This window comes from Gavialis gangeticus, unplaced genomic scaffold (genome assembly GCF_001723915.1).
Source record: "Gavialis gangeticus isolate Ggan-Ray unplaced genomic scaffold, GavGan_comp1, whole genome shotgun sequence".
NCBI lineage: Eukaryota > Metazoa > Chordata > Crocodylia > Gavialidae > Gavialis > Gavialis gangeticus.
Window position 1 is genome coordinate 13,012,773 of NW_017729031.1, and position 12,936 is coordinate 13,025,708.

At 39.2% G+C, this 12,936-nt stretch overlaps 1 long non-coding RNA gene across 1 annotated transcript in view; it reads right to left on the bottom strand.

The window, feature by feature from the left end:
* The window catches only part of LOC109301331, a 55,820-nt gene that overhangs the window by 7,585 nt on the left and 35,299 nt on the right, over nt 1–12,936 (bottom strand). Inside the window, exons 7-9 of the long non-coding RNA XR_002098505.1 lie at nt 9,021–9,099; nt 6,940–7,094; nt 5,878–6,037 (exon numbers count right to left, since the gene is read on the bottom strand). This is a non-coding gene — a long non-coding RNA (uncharacterized LOC109301331). The remainder of the gene's footprint in view (nt 1–5,877; nt 6,038–6,939; nt 7,095–9,020; nt 9,100–12,936) is intronic.

The window sequence follows — 12,936 nt, forward strand, 5'->3', positions numbered from 1 at the left end:
TTCTAGTTAAAAAAAAAAAAAAAAAAAAGTGTTCAGCAACTGCTTGTATAATGTGTTTTTCTAACACAGCCAAGACAGAGTAAAACTTTGTATTTGTAGCTCACAGATGAATGGAAAGTGTTTGCTTCTGCCAGCTAATGACAAATACAATACAAAGATATTAAGGTTCTTGGGTTCTTCAGCTACCATTTTCTTGTCACTTTCACATTGAATGGATGGGCAGTTTTCTACAAAACAGTTCTGAGCTAAAGCCTCAGCTGGTGCAAATCAGTGTAGTGCACTGGTGGTGAGCATAGGAAAAAAAGATCTCTGGGTGACACTAAACTGCTGTTTTCAAACTGTATTATCCTCTCCAAGCCAAATAGGGTGTTCTGGGGAGTGAGCTAATTTATGAGCCACACCTATGGTGTCCTGAGGGTGACAGAAGTTGCAGTATGATTTTGAAGGCCAAATTCTGTCCTTCAGTAGGTCAAGTTTCCGAAGACCCCGTTATGCAGACACATCAATGGGAAGCATATGGGTCTAAAATATGTCAGAAAATACACTAAATTAGAAAACTACCCATAATCACAAACATCTTACTGTACCTACTGCAAAGCTGTTTTATCCATGGATAAACAAATAGATTAAATTTGAATTTGCATCCAAATGCTAAATTCGCTTATCTAAAATTCAGTACAACCAAAGGTTCTACGAGTGTAAATGCACATAGTACCACTGACCCCAGCAGAACAACCTTTGCTTGTGCCAGCAGAGGATTTGGCCCTAATTCTACACTGGGATGAAATCTTGCAAAAACAGACTGTGCTGAGATGCTTGGTGGTTCTGCTCCTGGAAATCTCATGGGAACAGACTCTCACGGGATATTGTTATTTCTAATCCAAGTTCTTCTGCTGCCAGTCCCAGCCAGAAATGAAAAGGAGGAGGGAGGAAACACTGAAGAGTCAATTCAAGTTTAGTTGTGGAAATGACTTAAGATTTGGAGTGTGGGGAAAGGGATATTATTTTAATTGCACTCATTTACGCATTCCTACTTCTCCACTTTCCTGCTCTTATCTAGTCAGAGCTGTTGTCTTGCTCTGTGGAAGTCAAGAATGCCCTTCATTTGAAAGACACTGAGGACCAAATTCATTACTGGTGAAGGAATATGAAGTGGGGGAAAGGACTACAGCCTGGGGGCTCACAGAAGGATAGTATGAAACCATGCTTCCTTGATGAAGAATGAGGAAGGAATATGATACCAGTGAAGCACTGGGGGAGGTATAAGAGCAGAATGTGGGGAATAAATAGAGCTAGAAGGGGAATGGGAAAGAAAAAATGTGCAATCTGGTCAGGAGTGTTTCAGGTGCAAAGAACCCGAGTATGTAATGAAGAAAGCATTTCTATGCCAGCATGGCCCCTTGTGCCGGTTATTGTAATAGGACAGGTTACTGCACTAGGACAGTCACTAGTGTATAAAAATGCCAAGCCCTCCACAAAAGTGCCTCCCCTGCACTGGAGCCTTTTGCAGAAAAGGGCACAGAGCCACAAAGAAAAGGGCCTTCTGCATTAAGGCAGTCCTTAAGAAAGCATCCTCAGCTATTTTGCTGCCCCTTTGGTGTCACAAACACCCATGCAAAGGAGTCCTAGGTAACAGTGAATGGAGAGAACGGGAGAGGGAAAGAACAAGTGCCTTAATTCTTCCATTTCAAAAGCCTCTCCGTTCCACTATACACTGCTCCCATATGAGCGTAGGAAGTGAAGGATAGCTCACTAGTAAATGTGACAGCCTAAAGTCCAGGGGTACCTGTAGACGTGCTGGGAGGCTACTTCAATGTGATGTAATTACAGCACATCAGAGCAGACTCAATTAATCGAGTCTGCTGGAGCATGCCAATTAGCTTATTTGACAGGCTTTAGTTAGTGTCCCTGCCGCCATTTTGAAGCATGGGAAGCGCTGATACATGAGACACTGTGGTGCTTTAATTAGAGCAGATCTCAGAGCCTATCTAATTGAAGTGCCCCTCCCACCCCGAGCATGTGTGAAAACATCCGGGAAGATTCCACGTGAACTCCCTGACCTGCCGCCGACATTCTGCGAGACCACAAGCGAAGCACTTAGCCTCCCCTTTCAACCTTCGCCATTATAATAAGCATGAGATGTTCTTTCATTCCAACTACCAGCACCACAATTCCCTCGTGCTGATGTCCAGTTCTTTAAAGACTCAGCTTTCCTACTAGTCTGCTTAAGTGCCTGGGGTGAGTCACTTCACTGCTATGTGCCTCAGTTTCTTCATCTGCAAAATGTGTAACAATCTCATCTACAAAGCACTGAGAAGTCTATGAAGGAAAAGTGTGGCAGAAGAGCTAAAGACTGTGAATGAATAATAAAAGATTGCTACTAATAAAAATTCTCAGGGACATATTTTCATATGGAAATCTAGCCATACAGATTGGTGGCTAAAACCCATTTTAGGGGACTTACCTGTGAAGATACCCTTGTAAATCCCTGACTCTAAGGACTAAATACATTTGAAAACACAGCCCTACATTGGTTATTAGTAGTAATAGACTATTTCTAAACTCTAATATAGAGTGATCATCAACATTTGTATTTTCACAAATTGCTAAATATTATGGGATGTGGGGTATGAATCACCGTATCGCTACTGCCTGTGGTAAAGGCAGCTTGATATAAACCACCTGAGGATCCAGTTCAGTTATATAAACCTACCAGTGACAATGGCTCAGATTTTTCCTATTAAGTGATTAAAGTTCAACACCTGAATGATCCAACTTTCAAAGATGCTGAGTAGTCATAACTTGGGCTTCAGTGAAAATCAGTCCATTTAAGTGCCTTATAAAGTTAGGTACCTTTCTTTTAAATTCCTTTTCTGGAAACAATATTTTATTCCTAAAACCATCTTGCTAATCAATCAACACATTGCACTAACCGAATGCAACTGGCAGAGGAGCTCTGATATCCCAGGCCTAAATAACTTTTGAAACTTCTAGTTCTAATTGAGCAAATAGCCATGTATATTTTCAACATATTAAGTCATAGGGCAAGAGAAAGTTATAGTTCAGGTTAAACAAGAAGGTATAAATCCCAGGAGATGACACTGATGCCTTAACTTATACCAGTTTGAAACTGGAATAGGAAAACTGGTACAACCCCGGTGTAGAATCAGTTATACCATTATAAAAGGTGCTTATATTGGTATAGATTATTCCTTATACATTTAAAAAAGTACAAGAGGTCTGAAGAGACCAGGACTAAGTGAAGAAGAAATCTGTGGACACAGTTGCACTGTCCTTAACTAGCCATTTCTAAACATCTACATGTTTTAGATGCTGCTGAGGTATCCTAGCAAAAGTCAAGGACTTTTTTTAGAGTGATACCTTCTTTTAGACCTGCTCATAATTGGAATAAAGCTGACAAGCTTCCGAATGCAAGGACTTCTTCGGTTACAGTAGGACCCTAGAGTTATTTTGGGGCACTAAATACAGTTTTGGAGGTTAGACTCAATTGATACCAACTGTCAGTCCTTACAAATTGTACAGTCTTAGAAATATTAAGTTTGATTATTTACAAAGTAAGCATGTCTGATAGCAAAATCCTAATTAATCTCACCTCCCAGAAGACTCCCTTTGAACTGTTTAGGAACAGCTCACACTCCCAACATAGAGACTTTCTAAAAGGCACTTCCCATTGATAAAACTCATCTTCCCGCTCACCTTCAGCAACAATTTAAATCAGTGGGAGAAGTATACTGAGAAACTGCTTAGAATCTCAAATAATTTCTGCCTTTCCATTCATTCATTACCTCTCTAGCAGGAGAATGTGCAGTTACAAGAATTTTATACAATTAGTGCTCTGAGAGTGCTTTAAATGCAAACCTGTAAGAGGAAAGTAAAAACAAATCAAAGTTAATTGTGACTGGCTGGAACAAAATGCTTAAATCAATATGACGACAGCTCATCTGCTCGTCATTTAGCCATTACCTGGGAGACGAACACCTCCTGCTGTGCCTGATTTTTTTGATACAGATTTACAACTACCTCAATCCTACAGGAACAAGCTAAGCCAAAGATATCCCAGACTCCCTGTGCCATTATACTGTTTGTCCTTAATTTCATCTTCTCTTATTTATTCCTGTTTGTTTTTATGTATCTCTTTGTTTGTTAGAAAGACGCGTTACACATGAGAATTTGGGCACGCGGAAAGTTTAGAACACAGGAAGAAAAGAAATGAAGTCAATATTTTCAGCTTGCAGATACAGTATTTTTTTCTCCACAAAACTGAACAGTGCTCTTAAAGAAGAAAACCCGTGCAGAGGGAGAGAGGGAGGGAGAGAGAAAATGCATTTCTAAACAAAAATTAAGGTTTCAAATAGCTCTAGTTAAATTAGAATGAATTTCAAAAGACTTCTTTAAAGCACAGAATCCACTTTAAAACATGTTGTAAGTACAAATTTGGAAATAGAAGTTTCATTGTTTGGTGCTTAGCATACTGAATGCCTAAGGATGTAGGGCATACAACTAAGGAAAGGGCAGTCTGATGACCTGTGGATATACATGGCCTGATTATTATCTTACCCACAATGGCAGATATCAGGAATATATTCAAGTCAATAGAGCTTCACCAGTGTCTACAGGATCAAAATAAGTCCTATTCCTTATTTGCTCAGTATTTGTTGAAACCAACTGAATTTCCCCAAATCATAGCCTCTGGGTTCTCTCGGTAATGCCTGTAGCTCTTAAATGCTAAAGGCTAGTGAGTCAAAATTATGACACCTAAATTTTTAACCAAACCTAAGGTTCAACCAGCATCCTTCGTATTACTGTATCTTGTTTTGGGGAGATCTATCATAAAACCAGAATCAATGCCATCTCCTGAAACAAAAGTTGTTATATTATTATACATTCCTGAAATAAATACCTGTATTTGCATATACAGATATTTCAGGGTATGTAAATCCCCTAATACCCCTTCCCTAAATTGCAACTTTTGCTGTAATACTGACAAACCAGAGACACTTCTGTTTAACAAGTCCATATAACACGAGTCTAGATTTATCAGACCAATCACATTTGAGGAAAAAAAATATCACTAACAAGTTTATTTAATAATCAACTTATTCTTTTTAACTGGAATGATGTCTCAGCCTAATATATATGTATACAATATTTATTGCAGTCAGGTAATAGTTAGAGAACAGTAAATTCTGGATTAAAACAGCTACTGTCACCTCCCTCTTACTTTTCCTCCCCCTCTAGGTTAAATGTGCAAAATGTTAACAATCTACTGGGAGCGTGCATAAAAGGGAGTGTAAATAAGTATGGAAAACCTATGAGAAAACTGTTATGGAAAATGCTTGAATGGCAAAGTGCAAAGGGTGACAAGAAGAAAATTGTGATGGCATACAAAAGGCAAGAGAATAAGAAAGATCTGATACAATAGATAGTCAGTGTTAGCCTATCAACTTGCTGTTAGCTTGCGTTCTACCTACCACCCCCTCAATACATTCATTTTTTGTTATGATAAAGGACATTCATGATCAGTAACAATGTTATAATGATAGTAAATGTAGGATTTAAGGTATATAAAACCTTTAACCAACATTAAAAAGCCACCAAGGGGGAGTTACCTTGCACAAGGTTCTATTTAGTGATGGTTCCACCCTTTCACTCACTGACTGCAAATCAGCATTTTTAGTGGACAATAGGCTCAGCAGTGGCCTTATGATTGCCTCTTTTCAAATGGAAATGGCTATCCTAACTCCTCTGCCAGGTTTTTCTTACCAGAGCACAAATTGCAGTTTACAAGGCTCTGAGAAAAAAAAAAATCTTAGCTGAATATCTTTTTTTTATTCGACAAACTGACATGTAAATTACCCTTTAAGTGCTCCACTCTAGGGCTCTGATCATCTCCTAATTGTCACAGTCAATTGTAGCCAACAGTCTCTTCAATCCCAAGCGCTTTGACAACAAGCATAAGGATCAAAGCAGAATCAGCTCCCTTCAATATCCTTCTGTTTAGGATGCTACAAAAAGCCTGAAAAAGAAAGGTGTAAGGGCATTACTGTAGAAGAAACTGAGAGTAGAAAGTAGTATAATAGTCATTTTCTCCTTCTCTAATATTGTATATCCTCACATGCACTCTTATCTCATATTCAGCATGAATACATAAACATCTATGGGAACAAATATGACCTGAAAGTTGTTTTATTACATATTGCTATTTCAGAATTAACACGCTATGAATTTTGAGTATGTCTCTCCCTTTCCACTACAACTTTGCCCTCAATTTTAAAGGAATAAGCAGTAAGTAGTTGTGATTATTATTATTCTAGCAGCCTCCATTGGTTTTTCACAAAACAATAGCAAATATATCTCTGAAGATAAGGTTCTCAGGCTAAGTCTTTTCCCTTCGAAACCACTGTAAATCGGAAGTAGTTCAGCTAACATCACTGCTCAGATCAAGTCACCTTGATGTGCAATGGGTGTAAGTTAGACAAATATCAGGCCATTTGTATTCAAAATACAGCACTCGAATGTGGCTATGTACCATTACATGATCACACTACACTCAAACATCCAAGAGAAATTTTCAGTTGATTCAGTGTGCTTTGGATAAGATGTTTAAGAGTCTTTTAAACAAAATCTGAGGTGCATGCACACGTTACATTTAGATTGACCTAACTGGGATTAGATTGATCTAAGTGCCAATCTGTGTAGACATTTGGGAAGGTTAAATCAAGCAAAAAACAGCCAGCCTGATCTAAATTAGTACACCTGAGGAGGTGAGGTGCACTAAGTTAGATCAGGAATGGGTTAGCCTGATCTAACATGTGCCAAGTGCAGCCTGGAGCTAGCACAGCCCAGCAGTTCACCCTAGCCCCAGGCTATGCTCTTCCTATCCCCCTCCTTCCCCTCACCCTGACTGGAGATACCCACATGAATATCCATTAATGCAGCATCATCACCGAGCACCCAAAGCAGTTATTTTCCTGGATCCTCTGTCTCCTGCAAGATTTTTCATGAAAGGTATAATGTTGCCCTTGTTTATCCAATAATCCCACAATCAACTTAACATGGCAATTGTTACAGCACTGACAAAAAGAAGGGAATTTAGAGGTTAGGATTCATGTGCTATTTAAAAAAGGACTTTGGGGAGTTACTTTGCTGTGATTTTCATCTGAAATTCTTAAAGGACACTGGATCTGTTGTGTATTCTTTATCTGTCAGTTTGTGTAACAACATTCATTTCCATGACTATATTTTTTGAGCTAAACTTTTCTCCTTTTTTAATCCTATAAAATACCTTTCAACTCTCAGAAATTTCATGGAGTAAAAACGGAGGTAGAATTTAATTTAATTAACTCACTACTGATAACTGTTAAAATTGGAACTACAGTAAATTAATTTGTGGATTTAAAAGGAAAAAAGAAACGTTTTGATCAAAATATGACAAAAAAAATCTTTCCTATATAAATATACCAGTAGTTTAGGAAACTTACTTCCTGTAAGTTTTCACATTTATTTTCATTATGAATCAGAATAAAAAAGGCAACATTTCTTACAGGACAGTCCAAGAAACTTTGATTCAGAAACATCCAACATTTGTGTTGATAATAGCAAAAAAGTTTAAAATATTCCGTTCAAATTATATTTTAAACATATACATTTGAAAGAAATGAGAAAATTTAACTGAAAACATAATTTTGTCAACTCTTTCCAGTTGAAAACTTTGAAATAAACTCTTTTCCTGTGAACACTTTTTTCATTTGGATGAAACCATGTTTTCCAGTAGAAAATGGCACTGCAAAGTTTTGTTTCAACCACGTCACATCCATAACATGTATAGCCCTCACTTTAGCTCAGGGATTCTCAACTTTGTCGACTTAAGGACCCCCTGGGTAGACTCACATTCCCCCTTGGAAAATCCCAGCTCTTACTTTTCACACTCTCTCTTTTTTTTTTTTTGACTACAGAAAAATAATAAGAGCAGTTTGTTTCTCTTGCAGAGAGCTCAGAAGGACCACAACTATGGATTTCTATTTGAAATCTATGGGCATATCCAGATGAGCACGCATGTGCGGTATGTGGCGCCACAGACCCATCTATGGGACCACACACATCAGACATGTAGGTGTTCCCTGTGCTGCTAATTAGCAGTGTTGGGGTACGGAGCTTTTTAACACCAGGAGATTCCAGTGTCAAAAGCAACACGCTAGAGAAAGCAGGGCCACGCATGTGGCCACAGCATGTGCTGCCCAAAACTGGAGCCTGGCCAGCCAGAGCCACACTCCAGCTGCAGACCAGGCTCCCTGGCGCCGAGTTGCCACTGCCAGAGCTCTGGAAGGCCCACAGGACGCCAGGTAAGGCTGCTGGGGCCAGCCAAGGTGCTGGCTCCAGTCTCCCCTGCCCTGTCCGGGGCAACTTGCTGGGCACCAGAACATGCACGCACCGGCATTCCCTGGGGAAATGCATGTGCGCACTCACCTGGACGCATCCTATGAGTTTATCTTGTGAATCATATATGCAGACCTAATAGTGCATTATTTTGTTGCATCCATGAAAGGATGTCAGGGTACCCCAGGATGCCAAGGCACCCTTACTGAGAGTCACTGCTTTAGCCGCACCACACCACACCAAATAGGTATTCCTATTTAAATCAACAGCAGAGGTTCTAATAAATTTCAGATATGACCAGTTATGTTTTTATTGCTTACCCCTATGCTTTCTCTCATGAACTCATTCCCTCCACCACCCCCCACACACACACAAGGAGTAAATTCTGTGGGTCTATTTTACTCACTGACACTCATTTAATATATAAAGATGTTTTCACCACCCCACTTAACCACAAGTGTTCTGCCTGCCAAGAAAAAATGCAAGGTCACCAGGAAAGTGATTACTACTTGTTCTAACTATACTTATTTAAACAACAGAAATGGTTCCAAATAGCAGGGCAAACAGCTAGCACAGACTGCACTGGAATCTTATGTTATTTGAAAATGCATCCAATTACTTACGATGTAGTACTGTCAGTTCCCAGCTTTGGTCTGCTGACCAGCTGCTAGGGGTCTTGCAACTTTTCTTTGTTTGTAGTTGCTAAATCACAATAAAGAAAAGGAAAAATATTTACCTACTTTCCTATTACACCTCATCCGTGTTTGTCATTGCTATACTTCGGCAGAGCTGGCAATTTTGTCACCTATGAAATTAGAGCTGGTTCACATGACCATGAATGTGAAGAGAGGTGGTTCATGAGACCATTCTCCACTAAAATATGACCCACACTATGAAAAGCTGTGAGAACTCATTGCCTAGCACACAGGGCCTTCTGTAAACATTTCTCAACAAAACTACTGCATGGAATCATAAAACAAATCAGAAGACACCATGCAGGTCATCTGTTGGGTAGGTATATTTCATGCGACATCAAGGACAAGGTCATTTCTTGCCCTACATGACAGAAGGGGAAGGGGCAGGATGAAAAGAAGGCAACCACTCCCCATCTGTGCAGAAGGGTCTGGGTAGTGGAGAAGCTGGAGACCTGTTTCTACCTCCCCATCTAATACACTAGACCACCCAGCTGATCGGAACAGAAATGGAAACAAGCTGTTAATCTTATATGGCAGTGGCAGTGTTTCCTACCTGAAACTGTGGCACCAAGAAAGGAATGATAAGTACTGAATTGTTCCTGGGGCAGTACTGTATACTGCCGTTTACTGTAGGCTGAAAGCAAACTCCCCATCTAGTCATAAAGGGGTAGAATAATAGCATTCATTGTGACTCTGACATTTCTGTTGGAGAGGTTTGCTTCTCAGTAAGCAGTTATGTTTCCCTATTTAGTTCTAAACTACAATCATGGATTTTTACAGTCCTTATTTTTATGCTTCTGAAAAAATGAAAGGATGAAAGGTTACATTTGGTTAGTGTAGGAGTGACAGCCAAAGTGCATATGACAATGTGATGTGAAAGTCTTTGGCTATACAACCAATTTGGGAGAAAATAAGGTTATGGCTCCAAAAATACCATGATCAACCAACATGTTTTGAGCATTAATCAAAGCTGAATTGTATCCTCATGGCACTATAACACTGCTTGGAATTTATGCAACACTTTATCTTCAAGGTGCTTTGCAAACATTAAAGCTTTTATGAACCCCAGCGCAGTGCTGGTTCTGAAGAAGTGCATGAGGTAAGATATATCTGCAGAGATCAAGAGCTTTGGGATGTCTCAAAAATGCTTGGGAAACACTGCAAAAGGCATTGCTAAAACTTTCTGGAAATAATGTACCATGTGTCCTTCACAGTGGCCTTCTCCAAGTGATGTCCAATGCATGGCATATCTTCTGTATAAATGCAGACCATAAAAGCCATTGCACACTGACAACGATTGCAGAATCCTCCTACTGTCAGAGCCAAATGATGCCTTCTACTGGGGAAAGGATTTTTCCTAGCTTACCAAACTGCTGGTGCTACATGCATAATTCAATCCTTCCAAGCCTGAGGAAATAAATATCCCCATGGGGGAAACTGAGGCAGAGTTGAAAACCCACTGAAGTCAATGAAACTGATGAAACCAATTAAACCCATTGAAGTCAATGGAAAGATTCCCAAATCAGTGAGGTGATCAAGGCCACAAAAGAGATCAGCAGAGCTGAAATTAGAATTCAGGAATTCTTGAGTCTGCTGTGCTGGGGTTCCCTGTGTCCCAGGGAATCCCATATAGTCCAACCACACCTTTCCCTGCATTTAAATAATTTCTCCTTCCTCAAAAGTAGGCCAAATTCTGCCCTCAGCTTTATTAGAAGTCTTTGCTAGAAACTAACTGCACATGCATGCATATATCTGAGGGCACTACAGCTTTTACAAATGATAATCATTTATGGCCATAGAAAAAAGCTTTTCTACTGTAGTGAAAGATGCTTTAACAACAAACACTCAGAGCTCAGCAGAACACTTTGGTGTGAACACAAGTCAAACAAAAGGGCACTCGGTATTCTTCAGTTAAGAGAAGAGTTTGCCAAATAGGGATGGGTCTCTGGTCTTAATGGATATGACAATTGATATAGGAAATGAAAGAAATTAAAAAAAATCAGAAGAATGTATAGCCACTATTAAATTGTGCTTTTTAGTTGCAGTAAAGCAAGCAGCACAATGAAATGACACTGAATGCCCATTTCTCACAGCCTGTCTGGCCTACAGTTACTTTAGGCTTGTATACAGCCAGTTTAGAAACATGCATAATTGCTTATGGTCAACATCATATCACTGCCAGATCACACATTAAACAGATAACCACTATTATTATAAGAGCAACTTCCTTGACCTCATATTTTGGTCTGGCTCAGGATTCCTGTACTTTACCAGTTTGGTTTGTTATAGTGTGCCAACCTGGTGTCTGTACATGTCATTTTCTACTACTGTAAGTGACCAGTGCAATAGAAGGCTGACTATAAAATGCACATTTGAGCACATGAATAGAATAGATTCAAGAAATATGATCATAGTTGCTCCTGCAATGTTTTTTTAAACACAGACTCTATGCTTTTTATTATAGTTAAGGTACAGTATGTGTTATTTGGCAGTATAATCTGACTTGAAAATGTAAAAGGTTTGGGCAACCACACATTTGGAAGTAGAGATCTTTCCTTAAAACATGGCTTTGGTTTTTAAACATAGCAAAATTTCTGGAAACTTCAGTTTCTTGAAGTCTGCCAAAACTTCAATCATATTTAACATATTCTTGGGGCTTACATATAATGTTTCAAGTAATAAACAACATCTTGTTTAGAGCAGCATGAAAAAAGGGAAGCACTCCTTAAGAGTCAAAGTTCTAAACCAGCACTAAAAGTAAAGTGTATTTCTCTTGCAAGAAAACTCAAACTAAACTTGTGAAATTTGTTAATAACAAAATTAGAGACCACTTTGCACTTCAAAATCATACAACTGAAATTAATTTAGTCCTTTATCATAATTAATTATATTACAAAAAGATGCATTCCCTATCAAGTGCACTGTCATTTTTTATGCAAAAAGGGAAAAGAGACTTTGGGCCTAATTCGGAAAAAGAATGAACTATATACTATACATAACTACACGCCTATCGCAGTCCCTTTATCTTTCTATATGTAGCATATTTATCATCCACTTACAGACATATAAAGTAGACTATTAACTAGATTGCATTAAAAGCAAGACTTCTGCCATAGGAAGACTCGTCATACAGAATATCACAGTGTAAACGTATGCAAAGTCATCTCTAGTAGCCTGGCATCATTTCAGTACACTCATCAGAATACATATTAACAAAATTATATTGAGACATACAAACAGCATATCACAGCCAGGATAGAAGCATGGTCCATAATACCTACCAGGGATGTAGTGAAGCTTAATTAATTCACTTTTATAAAGCACTGTGAGCTCCTCAGATGATCAGTTTAATTCATTATTATCCCACACTGACTTTGAATCTCCTTTATTCCAATAACGCATCTGCTTTAGAAAATTATACTTTTTAAACGTGTAAAAACACAGATGAAATTTGTTGGAGTCAGTTGTGACTTGGCCTATATATGTGTGTATGAATCATTGTAACAAAAGAAATACATTTTTATCATAGAATCATAGAATCAATGAGTGGGAAGGGACCTAGACAGATCATCTAGTCTGACCCCCTGCCATGGGCAGGAAGGAGCACTGGGGGCGGGAGGGGTCATAAGACCCCAGCCAGGTGCCTATCCAGTCTCCTCTTGAAGATCTCCAGGGAAGGTAAGACCACCACCTCTCTGGGAAGCCTATTCCAGGCTCTGGCCACCCTTACAGTGAAGTAATTCTTCCTAATATCTAACCTAAAGCTATCCTCCCTCAGCTTGTGGCCATTGTTCCTGGTGACTCCAAGGGGGGCCCTGGTGAACAGACTTTCCCCGAGTCCCTG